Below are 13,623 nucleotides of genomic sequence, written 5' to 3' on the forward strand. Positions count from 1 at the left end.
AATGTCCATCGACAGATGATTGGATTCGGAAGAGGTGGTATATATACACAATGGAATACTACTCAGCCATAAAAAAGGATGACATAATGCCATTTGTAGCAACATGGATCGAACTAGAGAATCTCATACTGAGTGAAATGAGTCCAAAAGACAAAGACAAATACCATATGATATCACTTATAACTGGAATCTAATATCCAGCACAAATGAACATCTCCTCAGAAAAGAAAATCATGGACTTGGAGAAGAGACTTGTGGCTGCCTGATGGGAGGGGGAGGGAGTGGGAGGGATCGGGAGCTTGGGCTTATCAGACACAACCTAGAATCGATTTACAAGGAGATCCCGCTGAATAGCATTGAGAACTATGTCTAGATACTCATGTTGCAACAGAAGAAAGGGTGGGGGAAAAACTGTAATTGCAATGTATACATGTAAGGATAACCTGACCCCCTTGCTGTACAGTGGGAAAATAAAAAAAATAAAATAAATTAAATTAAAAAATAAAAAAAAAAAAGAAAGTGTGTTTAAAACCCTTGGGACAGTGCCTGAAATTATCAACACTGGCTTGGAAGCCTGGATTAGACATTTTTTATAACAGGGGATTCTAAGTGACTCAAAACAGGTAGGGTACAGCAAACCACACTGAAAGCCCATGGCATAGGTTCAGTAATTATCTTCAAATGTAAAGAGTTTCATATTCTTTTTAAGAGGTGCCTCGTACTTTGCGCCCTTTTCCAATTTTCATCTTAGAAAATTACAAAGGTTTGAACCTGGCTTGATGTAAAGATATGAACTTGAACACAGAGATTTCTCAGTTCTTATTGACACCTTTGTACTCAATATGGGACAAAGCAGTTGTTCAATAGCTATTTTTTCAATGAAGAATAAATGTCCATGTGTTTCCTTGGGAAAAGACTGCTTCATGTGAGTGACTGATGTATTATTGGAGCCTTGACAATTTTCAAGCCCTCATGTTGTAGTCATTATCACAGTGAGATGAGATTATCACCTAAAATTATCACAAGCTTGACAACTCTGTAAATTTAAATGAAATGAATTCAGCCATCATATATAGTGATAATATGTCAATAAATTCCAGTCTGTTACTTGCATTGTTAAAAAAAAAAAAAAAGAAAAGAAAGAAAGAAATCATAAGAAAGTAACCATGAACATACACAATAAAAATACCCACAAATGGGGAGTTCCTGTAGTGGCGCAGTGGTTAACGAATCCAACTAGGAACCATGAGGTTGAGAGTTCATTCAACACCTGGCCTCACTCAGTGGGTTAAGGATCCGGCGTTGCCATGAGCTGTGGTGTAGGTCACAGACGTGGGTTGGATTCCCAGTTGCTGTGGCTCTGGTGTAGGCTGGCGTCTACATCTCTGATTAGACCCCTAGCCTGGGAACCTCCATATGCCGCGGGAGAGGCTCCAGAAAAGGCAAAAAGACCAAAAAAAAAAAAAAAAAAAAAAAAAAAAAACCCAAAATAATAAATAAATAAATAAAAATACAAGTAGCCACAAATGTAAAGGATAAATGTAGAATCATAAAAGCCTACTTGGTTCAATACTATGCAGATAAATTTGAGAAATTTAATTACCAGATAATTTTTTTAGGAAATTGTTTTTTGTTTGGGGGGGTTTTCTGTCTTTTTTTTTTAGGGCTGCACCACAGCATATGGAGATTCCCAGGCTAGGGATCATATCAGAGCTACAGCTGCCAGCCTATACCACAGCCACAGCAATGTGGGATCCGAGCCATATCTGCAACCTACACCACAGCTCACAGCAACACCAGATCCTTGACCCATTGAGCAACAACAGGGATTGAACCTGCATCCTCATGGATACTAGTCAAGTTCGTAAGTGCTGAGCCACGACAAGAATCCCAAGAAATTGCTGATTACCAAAACTGTTTTCAGAGAGAGCAAAAATCTACTCAGCCAAGTTTTATATAAGACAAAATACTTTTAAAGAACTACCCCCCAATTCCTCTCCCCTACTCCCTACCATAAAAAACAAGTTAAAAAAAAAAAAAGCACCCAAACCTTCAGGGAACCACTGCTATGTGTAAGAAGGGTTCAAAATTTTCACAAAAATTACTACAAAATTTAAATCAAAACTCAATGAAAATGGCCCAATGAAAAGAAAAATCTAAACAAATTTCTTGTAAGTATTAATGCAAAAACATAAATAAAAGATTAGCAAAGGAATCATCTACTGACATGTTAAAATAATAATGTAATATGCCATTCACCAACTGGGGTTCTACTGAGAATGAAAAGTTATTAAGATAATTAGGAATAAAATTTACCCTATTAACAGATCAAAGGGAAAAGACAAACATCACCTCTATTTGCACTGAAAAGGCATTTGATAAAATTCAATATCCATGCTTAATTTAAAAGAACAAAAATTTCTTAATAAAAGAGGGAGATTAAATACCTCCTTTTATAACAACATATAACCATTCCAACACAATACCAAAAGCAGAAAAACTAAAGCATAAGAAACAACTGAGTCACTACTGTTACTGTACAAAGAATTTACACTACCATTTAGGGGGAAATGTTCCACATAGTGAGAACAAAGAGAATTACTTAGAAGCATTAAAACACACATACACACACAAAATTCCAGTTATAAAATAAATAAGTCATGGTGATGTAACATAAAACATGGTAACTCTAGTTAATACTGTATTGCATATCTGTAAGTTGCTAAGAGAGTTAACCTTAAAAATTCTCATCATAAGAAATAAATTTTGTAACTATGTATGGTGACGTGTTAACCAGACATATTGTGGTAATGACTTCACAATATATAAGAATATTAAATCATTATGTTGTACACCTGAAACATAATGCTATATATCTATTATACTTCAATTTTTAAAAAGAATAATTTAGAGATTTAAAAGACAAAAACCCGGGTTAAGCAAGATTATCTATCATGGGTTAATATAGTTATAAATGTTTCCTTGAAGATGAGATAGGCAAAATGACAGTTCAAGTTTTAAAAGAGGAATACTGGCAGGATAAATATTTTAGGTGAGAGAAATAACCACATTTAAAGACTTAGAAATGAATGATGACATAAAGAAAGTGACATACATAAATTTATACAAAGTATACACAGAAAAAAGTTAGAGCCAAGAGCAAATGACAACAGAAAAGAAATAAAAGAAGGAAGACAGGGCAGGCAAGGGGCAGGGGAGGGAAGAAAATGCCTCTCCATCAGTTTCTTTGCCAAAATTAGTAATTATCTGATAGTCAGAAAATTATGCTTATAATTGGAATCTGTCACTGGCCCCACTGTATAATCAGGAATATGGATATTAAAACCAGAAAGGGTTAAACAGCCATTCATCAAGCTAATCATGGGAGACTTTGGAAGGCACTGAACATGGACAGAAGGTAGAAACAATGTGTAACCTGACAAGTGCCTGAAAATGAGAAGGGGAAAAAACACATCAAGAGACTGATTTCAGGGTGAGAAGTCATAGGCCTGAGGCCCGTGGAAGGGAGCAGGAGTAGAAAGAATAAGAAAAATAGCAAGTCATCAGACATAAGGATGATGTTAAAAAGAGAAAGCTAGTGTCAACTGTCACTGACCTTCTGCGGAGACATGGGCTCTGTAAGATGAGCCTCCTGACCAAGGAGCTCATTGTTCTGAGCATGGAGCTCCTGACTCACTCACCTGCAGAGTATCTGACAAAACCTCTTGTACTTCCATCCATGGCTCTGCACCTTGCTACAACTGGGTGATCAGCTTCAGTTGGGGAGAGAGAAGCCCTGTTCACACAGGGGGAAAGAAAAAAAAAGGGGGGGAATGTGACTATGGTTATGAGCAAAAGGAATTATCCCAAATTTATTTAATTAGAAATAAAACCAACTTTGTAGACAACTTGAGACTGTGGAGGGTCTACAAAGAGCATGGATATATCAGGAAGGCCTAGAGGATGATATCTAGACATCCAAGTCAGTTATAGAAATATAGAAGGAAAACTCAGAAAACCAGCCCTCCTTCAGGACAGGAAACTCCTATTGTTCATGGCAGATGAATTCTGACATGCAAAATTTAGAGAACTGGGCTAGACTGCACACAAAGCTGCACACCTTAAACTGCAAGGCTCTGATCTTTCTAAGGGGTGGAAGGAGCATCAACTCCAGCCTCTAAACTTGTGATAAAAACAAACAAGAGTTTAAATATCACAAATCATTAACCTTGTGAAAATGCACAGTTACCCAGCAGACCAATTTTGACCCAAAGAGAAAGAAATCCTTACCCATGGACACCAGATTCCCATTGTTCCCCAGCACCACATCCCCATACAGGGCCAGCTGAGCAGCATCCAGGTGTCTTTCTTCAATCTGGGTAAAGGCCACAGCCACAGCCCCAAATACCAGTGATCCCTATAAAATCAAACCCAATCCTGCACATCCAGGAACCACTGACTCCCTTGCCCTTGAGGTGGGGAGCCAGGAAAGCCTCAGTGAAGAAGGAAAGCAAGGCATTCAAAAGTCAGCTTCTGATAGTTCAGATTGTTTACACGGAGGGAAGTGGGACACAGTGAATTTTTCCAATGGGGAAAGTATATATGACATGCTCAGAAAGCAGACTTGCTTCAGAGGAACGAAATATTAAAGATGAAAAGCTGGAAAGTGAAGTGAATAGTGACCCCTCACAATAAATACATCCACGCTGCCCTCTTTGTGTTCTTTCAATACACCTAACAAGCTTCTTTCCCTGGGCCTGGTGTTGGCTCATCCCTCACTTAGTAGGTCTTTGCTTCCATGGCACCTCGTCAGAAAGTCTTTTTTTTCCTATTCTCCCATCCTCTTCTACTTTCTATCCTATGACCCACTTTATTCTTTTTCCACAGGATTTCTCATTACCTGGCAGGAAAGGTCTAGATTTATGGTCAGTATCCTCTATAATGTGAGCTTGGAGGGCAGGGACTCCTCAGCCTAAAACACTGCCTGACAGGTGGGTATGTTCAAGGATGTCTCATTCAACAAATGAAAAGAAACAGTGAAAGACATACAAAATAATACTGGCTTTATCCTAGAATTTACATAGACAAATATATATTCATTAACTGCCATTCATACCAGTGGAAACTTAATATGTCTAGGCACAATGATGAGCCCTAAAATATACATCATCTCTCTGAATTTCCACAACTCTATATAGTGTATCTATTTTTCAGCTAAGAATACTAAGTCTCAGAGAGTTGAAAAGAACTTGCTCAAAGTCACAGGCTAGCTGAGTGCAAAATATTAAAAAGGAGCTATAGGAGTTCCCATCATGGCACAGCGTTTAACGAATTCGACTGGGAACCGTGAGGTTGTGGGTTTGGTCCCTGGCCTCGCTCAGTGGGTTAAGGATCCGGCGTTACCGTGAGCTGTGATGTGGGTCGCAGACACGGCTCAGATCCCTCCTTACTGTGGCTCTGGCGTAGGCCAGTGGCCACAGCTCCGATTGGACCCCTAGCCTGGGAACCTCCATATGCCAAGGGAGCAGCCCAAGAAAAGGCAAAAAGACAAAAAAATAATAATAATAAAATAAAATAAAAAGGAGCTATAAAAAGTGGTAATGAGACTATGGAGCAAACTGGAAGAAATGGCTATGACATGTTAAAAGGAAAAAAATGGGTAAACCTAAAAAATACACATGCAAAGGTGTCTCAAATGAAATAATGTGATTCATTAGGAATATGAGTAACCTTTAATTTTTTTTTTTTTTTTTTTTTTTTTTTTTGTCTTTTTGCCATTTCTTAGGTCACTCGCATGGCATATGGAGGTTCCCAGGCTAGGGGTCGAATCAGAGCTGTAGCCACCGGCCTATGCCAGAGCCACAGCAATGCAGGATCCGAGCCTCATCTGTGGCCTACACCACAGTTCACGGCAACGCCGGATCCTTAACCCACTGAGCAAGGCCAGGGATCGAACCCGCAACCTCATGGTTCCTAGTCGGATTCGTTAACCACTGAGCCACGACGGGAACTCTGAGTAACCTTTAATTTTTAAAAATATCTGTTACTCTTAGTTTGTAAATACTCAACTATTTATTACTTCCTTTGAAAACGCTGATTACTCCCTGTCAAACTCTCAAAGTCCTTCAAAACCCTGAGATAAAGGCAAATTCCAACCTGGCATTCTAGATGCTGAATGTTTCCAACTTTCTCTGAGGCTTGTTCATTCACGGTTCCAACATAATGGCTTCACTAATGCTGTAGCACCTTCCCCTAGTCACCTCAAATTCTGCAATTATGCAAATTTATCTTCAGTAAGAACCATTAATGACCAATACCACTAACACCACCACCCTACCCTACAGGGTGACCCCTGAAGTTCAAGAGAGCATTGTACCATGGCCGTGTGATGAGTATTCTATCTTGCTGTCTTTTTATGACATGTCTGTTTACCTTCTCTGAGTTGGCAATGTCTTTGAAGTAACAGCTATACTTTATGCACAAAGTACCTTTCAGTTTTTAGCACTCTAGAAAGTACAGACAGCAATAATCTATTTGGTGAATAACTCTGTAATGGGTAGCGAGGACATGAAGGGATGACAGTGGAAAAAGGGGTCCTTCCTCTGGACCCCTAGCCTGGGAACCTCCAGGACTGGCTAAGACAGCTTGGTCCAATCACTGAGCAGAGCATCTTCCAAAAAAGAGGCATAAACCCAACTTCACTCTGAGACAATGTCAACCTCTCCGGAAAAGGAAAAATCAAACTTGCCTGGATATGGGCTCTTGGTGGTCTTGGGGCCATCTGTCTCCTGACCTATTCTCCCAGGCAAGGTCAAAGAATCCTGAGTAAGCCAATCTGGGAAGAAAGGAAATACGATGAAGTCCCTCCATGTCCTATACTAGCTAGAGCTCCCTCTCTGCACGCCGAGAGAGAACAGTCCACTACCCTCCCTACGCCCCACAAAAGCAGACAGGTGAAGGTGGTTAAAGTCAGGAAGGGAAAGGAGCACCTCCCTTGAGTCAGGCCTTGAAGCAAGCTCCAGGCCAAGTTCTAACTGTGAGTCAGACAGGGACCTTCGCCAATATGGGTGGAAAGTCTCGTTGGAGGCTTTCCCTGGGTCTCGGCGCAAACCTTTAACCCTTCAGACGGTCACGAGGACCAGCACAGTTTCTAGGGTTGCCCCCCCCCCCCGCCACAGAACTACCAGTCCCTCCAAGCTACTCCTTCCATCCGTTCTTCGAGGAAAGGAGGAGGGCATCAGGTCTCTGCGCCTCAGCCCAGCGGCAGCCGAACACGCTTGGGGGAGCTGGGCCGCAAGGCCACGCCTGCAGAAGACAACAGACCAACCAAAGTAATGCTCACCGTCGCTACACGCGAGCAAGCTGATACCCCCGTCTACTCAAGCGGAGGCGGGGTAGACCGGAAACGGAAGTGGCCGCTGCGGCCTCTGGGAAATGTAGTCTGGGCTACGATCTGGGCCTCGGGTTCTTCCTCCTACGCTCATGTTGGCATCACCTGGGGAGCTTGGAAAAGTACCTTGGTCCCTGCTCCATAAATTTAGCATGAATAGTTAGGTGCGGGCCTGGTATCAGGATTTTTTTAAAGCTCCCAAGTGATTTTAATATTCAGCCAAGACTGGGGGAGTGGGGGGATGTACTGAGGGTTTGGGATGGGCATGCTATAAAATTTGGTTGTGATGATTGTTGTACACCTATAAATGTATAAAATTCATGAAGTAATAAAAAAATAAAAGTAAAAAGAATACACAAAAAAATTTCAGCCAAGATTGGCACCCACTGATAGAAACTGATTCGAATCTGCAAAATGTGTTTTAGGTTACTTTGGGGGAGCTGTTTATGGTTTGTTCATTTGTTCCCAAGCAATCTTGTTTTGATTTCAAACAAATAAAAAGCGTGTCAGGAAAGCATAGCACCCGAACACTAAAAATAATTTTCTCACCATTTAACTGACATAGAAGATGTAAGATTGAAATCAGTTTTAGCAAATGTATTTCTTTCTAGGGGAAAAAAAAAAATCTGCTTATAAAACCAAAATTTGACAGCTTAGAATGGAAAAATGTATCTCTTTTGTTCAATTAGTACTTTTTATTTAAAAGAAAGTTTCTCAGAATGGGGAATTTATTCATCAATCTAACAATGTCTAACCAATGCCCCACTATATGCCACTCACTGTACTAGATGCTAAGGATAAAGCAGTTGTCAAGGATTTGACCAAATCTTAGTCAGGATCCTGTGACTCCTTTTCTCATATAGACCTTGTCTTTGGCCTGCTGAGTCCAACTGTAGCAAAGAATCCTGCTAAGTCAGTTCATCAAGATTTTCCCCACTCTTGATATCTCTTCAAGCTCCTCTCTCCCCTTGCCATCCCCTTGATACCTAACCAGTTTCTTCTTAGTAATTTTCCATTGACCCCCTTCACCCTGCCAGTTGGCTATAAATACCCACTTGTCCCTATTGTATTGGTGAGTTGAGTTCAAGCTCTCTCCCTATTGCAATAGTCTTGAATAAAGTCTTCTTTGCAGGAATCAACAAGTGTCAGAATAATTCCCTTTAACACAGTGAACAAAATAAATAATGTTACCCCCTCAAAGAACTTACATTCAAATGGGGGGGGGCAGGAAGAGAGAGATTAAACAAAAGCAAGGTAAAGAGATTGGAGGAGAATTCCTATTCAACATAAAGCTTAAGAACTGCCCTCTTTGATGAGCAGAGTCTGAAGGAAGTGAGGCAACAAGACAGAGTATATCCGTGGGAAGTATGTTTCAAGCAGATGAAATAGCAGATGTAAAACCCCTACAGAGAATGTGCTCAGTCTATTTGAGGAACAGCAAAAGGTCAATTAAGTTGGAATATTAAAGACATAAGAAAAGGCCCAATCATATTTGTGATGACTAATTTTATGCTTCACTGTGACTAAGCTAAGGGATACCCAGATAGCTTGTAAAATATTATTTCTGGACCCATGTGTGAGGATGTTTCCAGAAGAAATTAACATTTGAATTGGTGAACTAAGTAAAGCAGACTGCCTTCCTTAATGTAGGTGGGCAACATCCAATTTATTGAGGGTGCAAATACAATGCAAAACCTGAAGGAAGTGGTCTCTCCACTTGAGCTAAGACATCCATCTTCTACTATCCTCAGATATCAGAGCTTCTATTTCTCAGAACTTCACACGCTGGGATTTACGCCAGCATACCATTCCCCCCTTCTCAGGCCTTCAGCCTCCAACTCTCATGCCATTTACTCTCTGAGTTCTCAGACCTTCAGATACCAACTGCATTACACCACTGAATGTGGAAAAATCAGAATCCTCCTTCACTAATAGCAGAGTCATAAAATAGTCCAGCCACTTTGGAAAAAGCTGGCAGTTCCTCAAAACAATAAATAGAGAGTTACTATATTACACTATGATTCCATTCCTAGATACCTAACAAAGAGCAATGAAAATATACATCCACACAAAAATGTGTATGCGAGTGTACACAGTAGTGTTATTCATTACAGCCAAAAGTGGACAAAACACAAATATACAGCTAGTGAATAAATAAACAAAATATGGTATATCCAAACAATGGAATAATACTTGGCAATAAAAGGAAGTACTGATATATGCTGATAATCAATAAACTTTCGAAAATACAATACTAAGTTAAAGAAGACAGTCACAAAATACAACATACTGTATGATTCCACTTATATGAAATTCCAATATGTCAAATTCCATAGAGACAAAAATAGATATACAGTTGCTGGTAGAAAGAGGGAAGACGGAATAGATTGATACTATTGATGGGTAAAGAATTTCTTTCGTGGGTAGCGAAATGTAAAATTAGATAGTAATTACAATAGTTTCCTACAGCTGCTTAACAAAGTATTACATGCTTAAACAACAGAAATTAATTTTGTCACAGTTCTGGAGAAGAACTAAACCAAGGTGTCAGCAGGGTTGGTTCCTCCTGAGACTTTGGGTAGACTCTTTCCTTGTCTCTTCCTAGGTTCTAGTGGTCGCCATCAATCCTTGCCTTACATTCTCCCTGTGTGTCTCTGTCCTCATATGGTATTTCCTCTTATAAGGATAGCTAGTTATTTTGGATGAAAGCCCAATCAATATCAAGATTTTGCTGGAGTTCCCATGTGGCTCAGCAGAAAGGAATCTGACTAGTATCCATGAGGACACAGGTTCGATCCCTGGCCTTGCTAAGTGGGTTAAAGGATCCAGTGTTGCCATGAGCGGTGGTATAGGTCACAGATGCAGCTCGGATCCTGTGTTGCTGTGGCTGTAGCACAGGCTGGCGGCTACAGCCCTGATTGGACCCCTAGCCTGGGAACCGCCATATGCTGCAGGTGCAGCCCTAAAAAAAACAAAAAACAAAAAAAAGTGCCTATTTTCTTTTAGATTGATACAATCTTCTCCCACACCTGGTTTTCTGAATTATTTAATAGTAAGGTATGTACCTGACTTGAGTCATTTTATTTCATTTTTTTACACTGTACCATTGTCACACTTAAAAAAATAAATAATGATTTGAGAGTTAATATGCAAATGGATGATAGCAAGACCACATATAAAAACAATCTGCAGCCACCAGCCCAGCAAACCAACCCATTTTTTACAGTAACTAGCCCAGAAAACCAGCCTGCTATCAGTCAGACTTGTAAGTCAGACCACCATTTCTAGCAGTCAGCCCAGGAAGCCAAACTATCAATCACCCACAAAATGTCTGGCCTTGATTAATAACGGCAGTATCCCAAACTTTTCCCCCATTTCCAACTTAGGACCACCCAGAGAAAACCAAATATACTCCCCTAACCAATCACATAAGATTTCCTCTTCTAGTTGGCCCCCTCCAGTTTCCCTTCACCAACAACCTGTAAACATGGTGCACCTGAAGCCATTTCCACGTTTCCCACTTGGCTGCCTGCCTTTGAGTCTCTGCCAAAATGCAAATAATGGTGGCTGACTTCCTTGCCATTAGTAAACTCTGAATAAATAAGTTGCCTTTGTTTATTCTCATTTGGTAGGTCTTCAGTTTCCATTTTCTCCACAAATTCTTTAGTATCTAATATCCAGTCAATATTCAAATCTCCCTAAGATGCCTCACAGATTTCTTTTGTCCCTGGTTTGTTTGAATCAGATAGGGGAGCCCTTCAAATTGGTCCTGGCTCCTCAGGACGTGATAGTCATCATCTTTAATCCTTCCTTGCTCTCTGGCAGACAAGTTGTCCCAGGCTAACCCTACACTTGCTGTGAACCAGTCATTTCTCCAGAGAGCCCTGGCTTTTTCAGTTTCCTGCAGTTTCATGGATTCGTCCACAAACTGGAGCTTGTAGAGGAATCTGTGGAACCTTAGCCCAGTTTCAACAGTGTTCTCACCTTCTTGCTGATGATTCCACCAGAGCGGGGCGCCCCTCTTTGGGGGGTAGGCCATTTATTGGCAGTTTCAGGGTTCTGGGTTCTATAACCCTTACTATCTCAGCATAGTTGCTCAAGCCTGATGTTGTTTGACTTGACCTATTCTGGGATTTGAGAGGAGACCCTGACTCTGGTTTCATTGAAGATATTGTCCAGTGGGATATTTCTCTCCTATTCTAGTGACTCAACCCATTTTTATGAGTGATTTTGGAGATTCAGAAACTCTGCTGCCAGAAACATGGATGGATCTAGAGATTCTCATACTAAGTGAAGTAAGTCAGAAAAAGACAAATACTGTATGATATCACTTATATGTGAAATCTAAACTATGACCCAAATGAACTTATCTGTGAAACAAAAACAGACTCAGACATAGAGGACATATTTATGGTTGCCAAGGGGGTGGGAGGTGGGGGAGCTAAGGATTGGGATTAGCAAATAAAAACTAGTATATTTAGGATTTTTTTTTTTTTTGGTCTTTTTGCCTTTTTCTAGGGCCACTCCCGTGGCACATGGAGGTTCACAGGCTAGGGGTCTAATTGGAGCTGTAGCCGCCAGCCTACACAACAGACACAGCAATGTGGGATCCAAGTTGAGTCTGCAACCCACACCACAGATCACGGCAATGCCAGATCCTTAACCCACTGAGCAAGGCTAAGGATAGAACCTGAAACCTCGTAGTTCCTAGTCAGATTCGTTAACTACTGAGCCACAACAGGAACTCCTATTTAGGATGTTTAAACAAGGTCATACTGTACAGCACAGGGAACTATATTCAATATCCTGACAAACCATAATGGAAAAGAATATGAAAAAGAATGTAGCAAGCTCCTGTTGTGGCTCAGCAGTTAACAAATCCAACTAGGAACCATAAGATTGTAGGTTCGATCCCTAGCCTTGCTCAGTGGGTTAGGGATCCGCCATTGCTGTGGGCCGTAGTGTAGGGTTGGAGACACGGCCCAAATCCCACAGTGCTGTGGCTGTGGTGCAGGCCGGCAGCTGCAGCTCCAATTCAACCCCTAGCCTGGGAACCTCCACGTTACACAGGTTTGGACCTAAAAATCAAAAAAAAAAAAAAAGAAAGAAAGAAAGAAAAAGAATGTATATATACATATACATATATACCTGAATCTCTTTGATGTACATCAGAAATCAACACAACTTTGTAAATCAATGATACTTCAACAAAATAATTTTTTTAAAAAACTCTTCTGCCATAAGGATCTTTCCCTACTCCCTACTTTTTGTTGTTGTTGCTTTTATTGCTTGGTCAGTTGGTTGGTTGATTGGTTGTTGCTTGGTTTTAGCAGTTGAGGAAGGTTTAGAGAGGCTAAATAATGTAGCCTCAGTCTGTTCACGTGCAAGACAGTTAATCTGTTTGCCTACTTCCCAGGACTATTGTGAGAACTGAGATAAAAGAAATGAAAAGTCAGAGATTCAAGGAGAGGGACACCACAGAGAGCAAACACAAGTGCAGACACACCTAAAGCAGGGGCAAAACATCCTCCATAGTGCCTCTGTCTCCAAAGGCATGTCACTAATAACCACTGCCACCCAAAGGTCAATGAGAACAGCACAGCTAACTTTCATTGCCCAGCGTAGTGATAAGCACCTTCCACATGTTATTATTTCATAAAGTCCTTCACAGCAGTCCTCACAACATAAATTCCCTGAAAGGGACAAGTATTGTGAGCTTCATTTTATGAAGGAGGAACTCGGGGCTTAGTGACTGATAAACTTGTTCACGATGGTGCAGTTTTCTTTTGGCAGAAGCTTTGTTTAAATCCAGACAGTCTCATCCACAGCCCCTGTTTTTAGCTGCTCTGTTTTGGCTCCTAAAATGGAGAAGGTGTGAATTTTCACTGAAGATGAAGGAAAAGAGAGAAGACAGAGGACAGGGTGAGCCAGAAGGGGCTGGTCAGGACTCCCCCTGTTGAGGACCTTTGGGCAGCTGGCTTCAGATCCTTTCTCTCTGTGGGAGCTGACTGAGTTCAAGGCAGGGCTTAGCCCATCTTTTGGATTAGCCTACAGGAAGGCAATTGCTCACTTAGAATATGTCAAGGAGTTCCTGGAAGCATACCCCTCCTCTAGGGTTGCCAGATAAAATACAGGATGTCCAGTGACATCTGAACTTCAGGAAAAAAACACTGCAAGGACACCTATTGTTTTTTTAATTATTCACCATTTATCTGAAATTCAAATTTAGCTAG

General features: G+C 40.8%; 1 pseudogene; it reads right to left on the bottom strand.

The window, feature by feature from the left end:
• The window catches only part of LOC102167823, a 196,995-nt pseudogene that overhangs the window by 179,288 nt on the left and 4,084 nt on the right, over window positions 1-13,623 (bottom strand).

The sequence above is a fragment of the Sus scrofa genome, chromosome 14 (genome assembly GCF_000003025.6).
Source record: "Sus scrofa isolate TJ Tabasco breed Duroc chromosome 14, Sscrofa11.1, whole genome shotgun sequence".
Lineage (NCBI taxonomy): Eukaryota > Metazoa > Chordata > Mammalia > Artiodactyla > Suidae > Sus > Sus scrofa.